Source organism: Cavia porcellus, unplaced genomic scaffold (genome assembly GCF_034190915.1).
Source record: "Cavia porcellus strain 051 isolate PalLab524CR breed Dunkin Hartley unplaced genomic scaffold, mCavPor4.1 scaffold_27, whole genome shotgun sequence".
Lineage (NCBI taxonomy): Eukaryota > Metazoa > Chordata > Mammalia > Rodentia > Caviidae > Cavia > Cavia porcellus.
In genome coordinates, this window is record NW_026947510.1 from 34,759,963 (window position 1) to 34,768,173 (window position 8,211).

An 8,211-nucleotide genomic window follows, 5' to 3' on the forward strand; every position below is an offset into this window, starting at 1 on the left:
AATAAGAGAAACTGGACTATTCACATTAGCAAGCAAAAAAAATGAAATATTTAGGAATTACTCTTACAAAAGAAATGAAAGATTTATACAGGGAAAATTATAATACACTGAAAAAAGAAATTGAAGATGATCTCAGAACATGGAAAGACATCCCTTGCTCATGGATAGGAAGAAGAAACATTGTGAAAATGTCCATTCTCCCAAAACTGTTATACAGATTCAATGCAATCCCAATAAAAATACCATCAACATACCTTATAGATCTAGAGAAATCACTCCTAAATTTCATCTGGAACCAGAAGAGACCTAGAATAGCAAAGGCAATTCTAAGCAGCAAAGACAAAGCAGGAGGCATCACAATCCCTGACTTGAAGTTATACTACAAAGCAACAGTAGTAAAATCAACATAGTATTGGAATCAAAACAGAGCCGAAGATCAACGGAATAGATTAGAAGATACAACCACAACTACAAACACACTCAACCACCTAATCTTTGATAAAGGAGCCAAGCAGGTTCACTGGAAGAACAACAGTCTCTTTAATAAATGGTGCTGGAAAAACTGGCTCTCCATTTGCCAAAAACTAAAGCTAGACCTATGTCTATCACCATGTACTAAATTAAAATGTAAATGGGTCAAAGATCTGTATATTAGAACAGAAACACTAAATCTATTGGAAGACAAATTGGGTAGAAACCTTGAAGACATAGGAGTAGGTAGAGAATTCATGAACAGGACTCAAATTGCACGGGAAATACTTCCCAGAATCAATAGCTGGGACCACTTATTAAAAAGTTTCTGCATGTCAAAACAAATCTCCAGCATGGTAAAAAGAAAACCCACAAACTGGGAAAAGATTTTAGTGAACTCTCTCTCCGACAAGGGACTCTTGTCTAAAACATATAAATAATTAAAACAACTCAGACCCCCAAAATTCAAAGATACATCCTAAAATAGGCATCTGAGATGAATACGCACTTCTCAGATGAAGAAATGCAAATGGCAAATAAATACATGAAAAAATGTTCATCATCATTAGTCATTAGAGAAATGCAAATTAAAACCACACTGAGATACCATCTCACTCCTCAAAGAATGGCCAGGATCAAGAAAACCAACAACAACAAATGCTGGAGAGGCTGTGGGGAAAAAGGAACTCTCCTACACTGTTGGTGGGAGTGTAGACTGGTGCAGCCTTTGTGGAGGTCAGTCTGGAGATTTCTCAAAAAGCTGGGATTGGAAGTCCCATTTATTCCAGCTATTCCACTTCTAGGCATATTCCCAGAAGAACTGAAAGCACCATACCACAGTGATATATGTGCACCTATGTTTATAGCAGCACAATTTGTAATCGCCAGATCTTGGAAACAACACAAGTGTCCATCAAGTGAGTAATGGATAAAAAAGTTGTGGTATTTCTATACAATGGAGTATTATTCAGCTATAAAGAAGGATCACAGTGAGATATTTATCAATAAATGGGCGCAGCTTGAGACCATACTCATAAGTGAAATAAATCAATCTCGCATGTGTGAATACCGAATAGTTTTCCTAATGTAAGTAATGATTCAAATATATAAAAATATGTGGTAATCATGATTCTCCATTATGCGGCCTTGAAGCCTTATAAAGTTTTCACTTATTAATTGGAAAGGCTTTATTCTGGGCTTCTTGATATGGAAATACTTGAAGCTATAGTATATGAAGTTTTATTCAAATATTTCAAGGAAAAAGACAAACACTATGGTAACTACTATTAAGTCGGTTTATTTGGTGGTGAACCACTAGGTTGCTGAAACAGTCATGCTTTGACCTGTATTGTTATATTGTTATGTCCTGTTTTATCTCAGTTTCTCCCTTATTCTTTAAAAAATTATTTAGTTATTTCTTATGTTTGTTTTAATTAAGGGGAAAAATTAAAAAATAATTAGCAGGGTATATAATAGTAACTTTTTTGATTTCCTATTAACTTGTTTTGAAGTCCTGTAATACTCCCACTATCTTGTTTTGACTGATTAGACTCTGTTCCATTCTGTATGATAGTATCAAGTTTGAGGCTATAGGCAACTACTTTGAAAGCAATAAGATTCACTATGATGCCCATTCTGGTTTGACTATTGTCTCCTTTGGAAGTCCTGTAATGTTTACAATGCTTAAGTTTTATTGGTCTTGTTCTCTACTGTTTTGTTCAACTTTATAATATATAATGAGATAGACAATTCTTTTTAAGGAAACAAGAGACATTGTTGATAAGCATTGTTGATAACCTTGTACTCTGTTTTACATCATGTGCTATGTCTATCCTTGGTTTGACTGACAGCTTTGTTTTGCCATTCTCCTCCCCCCCAAAAGTAATAAGAACTAAGGAGTAATAAAACCCAAAATGTGTAAATGTTGTTGTAAAAAAGAGAGGGAAAAAAAAGAGTTCTAAATGATACAACAGCAAGAGTGTTTAGGGGTGTTAAATAGCTGACCATATTAATGTTTTTGTTTGGATCATTGAACACAACTGTTTGCAGTCTCTCTGTTTGAATGTCCACTTTGTGTGCTTTGATACTGTGACTTGAGCAACTATCTCTAAGATGATAATATGTAATCTATTAACCAGTGATTTCTTACTGTTTTTTTTTGTAGTTCTGTATTACTTGTACCCTTACACTGCTTTGTTTTGTTTTGTTTTTTCTCTTTTTCCTTTTAAATAAAATTAAAAAAAAAGAAAAAAAAAAAGAAACTTATTTTGAATTTTTGTAAGATCTTATTTATTTTTCAAATAATTTGATAAAACTTACACGAATAGATAATATCTAAATTGTTTAAAATATAAAATGAACAAAACAATTAGCTGTGAAGCTAAATTGTCCTTTCCTATCTTGTTCTCTACTCATCTAGTTGCCTTGTTAGAGATAAACAGCTCTTTACTATTTTAAGGTAACATTCCATAGATATTGTATGAAAATACAAATATACATGTTACCCAGTAAACTACGTATTATGTAAGTATAAATAATAATCTTGGTTTTAATTGTTAGGCCTTGTGGTTATTTCTTGTCAGTACAAAGAGTTGTTTCACTTTTTGAAAAAATTTGCAAGCATTGTACTGCACCAGCAATATATGTACAAAAGTTACTCAACTAGGTTTATTTCAATTACTATTTAGATTTATTGCAGAATTTTGCAATTATAAAAAATACCATGATGATCAACACTTAATATAGTTTTAATTATCATGGAAATATTATATGATAAATTTCTAGGATTGTAATTTTGCAATTTTGCATTTCAGATTTTATATGAATAGATATTTGATTTTGGTTTTCTACTGCAGTTTTCCTGTAAGAGCCAAAGCTCACAAGTGCCTGTTTCCTCACATCTTCACCAGCAGTGTATCATTAAGCTGTTTCATTTTGCCAATAAAAGTTTGTCAGTAAAAAGGAATATCTTTTGTCAAATGAACAATCCCTCATTATTTTTGTGGCTGATCATCTTCCTGACACATTTTTAAAATTTAAACTGTGCAATATAGATTCATTTTACAAATTATTTTTGAAATTAAAAAACAATTTTAAGCTCAAGTGGCAGTTTTGAAATGACACATATTACTTGTGTGCATTCATTGGGTACAGTAGGTAATTAGATACTTGCACATACAAGATGAGATTGAAAACTATGGTGAGTTTTAAATTAAAATATTACTACAGACACATTGCCACTTTTCCTACTCAAAATATTCCCCCTTCCTTTAATCAAACTTATCCGATTGTTCATACACTGAGTGTTCCTTAAGACTCAAATGACCTTGAAAGGTAAACATTGCGAATCGATTCAGGACATCACAGCAGCAACGAAAGACACACATGAAAAAGGAATTCCAGAACTACTTCAGAGAGTGGTGTGGAATAAGTGAGTTGAAGTGAGGGTGACATTTGGTTAATAGCAATTGTTTTTTATTTTTTTGTCTTTTTGAGACAGAGTCTCACTATGCAGTCAAGGATGAACTTGAGCTCATTTTGTAGCCCAGGCTGGTCTTGAACTCACAGCAATCTTTCTGCCTCAGCCTCCCAAGCACTGGGATGATAGGTGTGTGCTACCATGCCTGGTTTAGCAATGTGTCTGCAATGTAATAATTTTTTGCATTTTCTTCAAATGGTTTTGCCATGCAGTTCATGTGGGACTCACCTTGTTGCCTAGTCTGGCCTCAAACTTGCAGCGATCCTCCTGCCTCAGCCTCCAGAGTGCTGGAATTACAGACCTGTGCCTCAATGCCTGGCTTATTGTAAGAATTTTTAAAAAAATTTAAACACACACCATATTTTTGGGTCACAGCTAGTAATATGCATTAGTCAGATTAGAGTAATTTCCACTCCCACTTCCTCAAACATTTATCATTTCTCTGTGTTGAGAATCTTTATATTTTTCCATTTGTAGACATAATTTTGAGTCAAAGAAACCACACTAAAAACAGGTCATTTTCTAGAATTTCATTTATTAGTGAAGTATGATATCAGGTGAATTTCACCTTTGGTATTAGAAATGAAGTCAAAATTGACAGCAGCAGGTTTATAACCTGGTAAAATAAGAATGAGGAATAAATACAGTTATCCTATTGAAGAACTACAGTGGGAACGAAACAATGTCCCTGAGAAAGTGTTCAGGTGTGGGTATTACTGTATCTTTTAATCTGGTGGCTGTCCACAACTTTGGCAGTCCTTAGATTTCACTTATGACTCCATTCCCTCCTCTGTTGTTTCTCTCCAACTTCTCTCTGATAAGGCTACCAGTCATGATGAGAAAGAACTCACCCCAAAGCTGCCTTCTTGGCAGCATAGGCTTGACTATGTCTTTAAAGACTTTCAAATAAGTTAACACAAATGATGAAATAGAAGTCACCCCAATGCCGCCTTCTTGGCTTACTATGACTTTAAAGGTTCTCAAATAAGTTAACACGAATGTGGTGGAGTTAGGATTTCATCCTATATTTTTTAGGGTATACAATTCTACCCAGAGTTGTGTATTTACTTTTTGAAAGTTCATTGAGTTGTATATTAATAATTTGTTCAGAGTATTATATTCCCCAAACAGATTCTTTAATAATGCATGACTTTCACATTAGGAAAGTCAGTGATTTTTGAATCAGTCCACTGATAGGATTTGCTCTGCTCTAATCCCGGCAGACTTTTTCTTTTCCTGTCTTCTGCTGGCATGAATTGTTGCTCGTCTGCCATTGCCACTCTGCCTCAGACTCAGCTGATTATGGACTGAAACTTCTACAAACTGAGAGCTATATCAACCTTTCCCTCTTTTAACTTTGGGTGTTGGATATTTTTTCTCTACAAAGAGAAAAGTAACTTACACAAGTTGAATCATATGGGGGGCATATGTTGGAGATTCAAGAAACTGGCAAAGTTTTCTAAAGTGATTATGCCACGTGACATTTCTAATGCTTCTGTATTAAAGCACCCGCTCCACTCTATCCTGTCAATAATGGAGATGGTTAGATTTTACAAATTTTGCCTCTGTGCCAGGTAATAGTATTCTGTTGTGATTTGAAATTTCCATTTCCCTAATGGTTAATGACATTGCATTTAAGTTGATGTGCTTACTTGTCATTCTATATGTACTATTTGGTAACTTTCTCTTTATGTCTAGTGATTTTATAAATTGGGTTTTGTTTTCATACTGAGATTTACAAGTTATTCTATATACAAGTATTTTATCATGCCATATTTATGTTTTCTATGATTTTTTGCTTGTTAATTCCTATGCATGTTAATTAACTTCATGGTGGTTATATAAAATATAAATGATTCTGATACTGGCAAAACAGGGGGCAGACTGAAGGATGGGGAAAATCAAGATTGGAAATGTTCATGTACCAGTTCACTACTATGCATGTAAATATTATGTATTACAAACTGTTCTAATAAAAATTAAAAAATAAAAAACCAAAAAATTTATATCAGAGTTTCAGAAAGAATGAAAGATTCCAAAAAGTATTTCATCAGTTATATGCCTTGGAAAAGTTTTGTTTTGGTGTGTGGCTTGTCTTTTCATCATCTAAATGTGTTTTTTTGAAGAACTGTTTCAAACATTTTGATAAAACACAACTGATTCTTTTGTTCATTTGTTGAAAGTGCTATTAATGTCATAGTTAAGAAACTGATGTCTAATTGTTGTCTAAATACTATGAAACTACTTTTCTGTTTATATTCAAGTTTCTGATTTATTTCATCTAATATTTGTGTATGGTGAAAGTTTTAAATAAAAGTTGTTTTTAAAATAACTATTGCAGCAGTATTTGTTGAAAGAGTATCTTGGACTGGGGATACAGCTCAGTGGCATAAGCACCTGCCTGGCAAGTCCAAGGTCCTGAGTTTGGTTCCCATTACTAAGTAAAAAAAAAAAAAAAGGCATCTTTTGGTTCACTAGCTTTATAACTACACAAAGTCAATTGTCTATTAATTATTTAGAGGATGGATCATAAGGTGTCTGTTTCAAGGCAGTCTTGGTATATTTACACATCCAATACCCACGCATTTGTGGAACTCTCAAATCACATAGAAGTGTCATTTTCTATTCAATTAGGTGAGTTGAAATCATTATTCATATGGAAAACATATTAATAAATGACTGCCTCATACCAGATCAGAAAGATGTCAGTAGCTCCAATTGAATCCAAAACTTAAATGTCTAAAGTCAAAGTTTTAAGCCATTTAACAAGCAAGATTAGGGAAACAACCCCAGCATCTAATAACTGTTTGCTGCCATCGTGGTAACTAAACAGTTATTAAAAATACAAGAAATGGAAAAGGAACTAGTGAAACCAACCAACTAGTAAAACCAATAAAAATGTATTTCTCTCAGGTAGACCCATTGATTTTAAATCAGTTCATATCAGAATCCTATTAGACATTTTTGGAGGAGTGGTGGTACAAGTTTATACTCTCTCATGGTTCACTGGGGCTGATATAGCAAATTAACATTGGCTGCCTTGTTTATACATATCAGAAACATATTTCTGGTATTTCTACAGGTTGTGAAGTCCTAGAAGGAAGACTTGATTTCCAGTCAGAGCCAGTTCCCTGGTTTGCGAGTGGTGTCTTTTTTAGTCTGGGCTCATGGCGAAAAGCATAAACAAGCTCCCTGAGCATCAGTGCTGTTTAGGAGGGTTGCACCTTGCCAATGCAATTACTTTACCAAGGTTTCATGTTTTAATATCGTCACCCTGTAGGTTATGTTTGAACATATATGTTGGGGCAGATTACAAACGTTTTGACCATAGCTGACCCTAATTTTAATTTTTTAGAATAGTTTTAACTGTGCAGGAAAAATGCAATGATATCACATGGTTTCATCTATTCTACAGTTTCCTCTACCACTACCCAGCTATATTAATAGTGCATTTTTATAATATGTCAAAATATACACACTTTATTAATGTATGTTATACACAAGAATGGTATGTTCACATAAGGTAGTTTGATCATTTCCTCCATTACCCTTTGTCCTCTCTTTCCTCCATTCCCTTCATTTCCTTATTTTTCTCTAAAAGTATCCCATGCACTTACATATTTTCCTCTCACTCTCTCAGTCACTGTCTCTGTCTGTCTGTCTCTCTCTCTCTCCCAGTTATTCCCAGATACATTTCTTTTCTTATCGGCTTACTCTTCATAATATGGCATTCTTCAATTCCACCCATTTTCCTGCAGTTGACACAATTTCGTTTTTCCTAATCACTAAAAATGTTCCATTATTTAGTGGTCAAGCACTTGCCTAATATATAGAAGGCTATGAACTCAAACTGCAGCACTGGCACCATATGAAAAAAAGAAATAAGGAAGGAAGGAAGGAAGGAAGGAAGGAAGGAAGGAAGAAAAGAAGAAAGAAAGAAAAAGAAAGAAAGAAAGAAAGCCAAAGAAATAAAGACAAAAAGAAGTAAGCATCTACTCTGCCAGTCACAACTCTACTCAATTCTATAGTCAACTAAAATTCACACTTTATTCAGATTTCCTAGTTTTTATCTGTGTTCTTTTCCTAGTGTAGAGCCCTATCTCTGTTATATTAGCCTGACTTGCTGTGTTTCTGCAAGGTCTTCTTGGTCTGATAGCTTTTCTTTGTTTTGGATGACTTGGATAGTTTGGAGGCACCAGCCTAAAAGGTGGACTGGGCAGATCTGTAGATGTCCTGCTAGCTAAGATGGTAAACTAGATCAT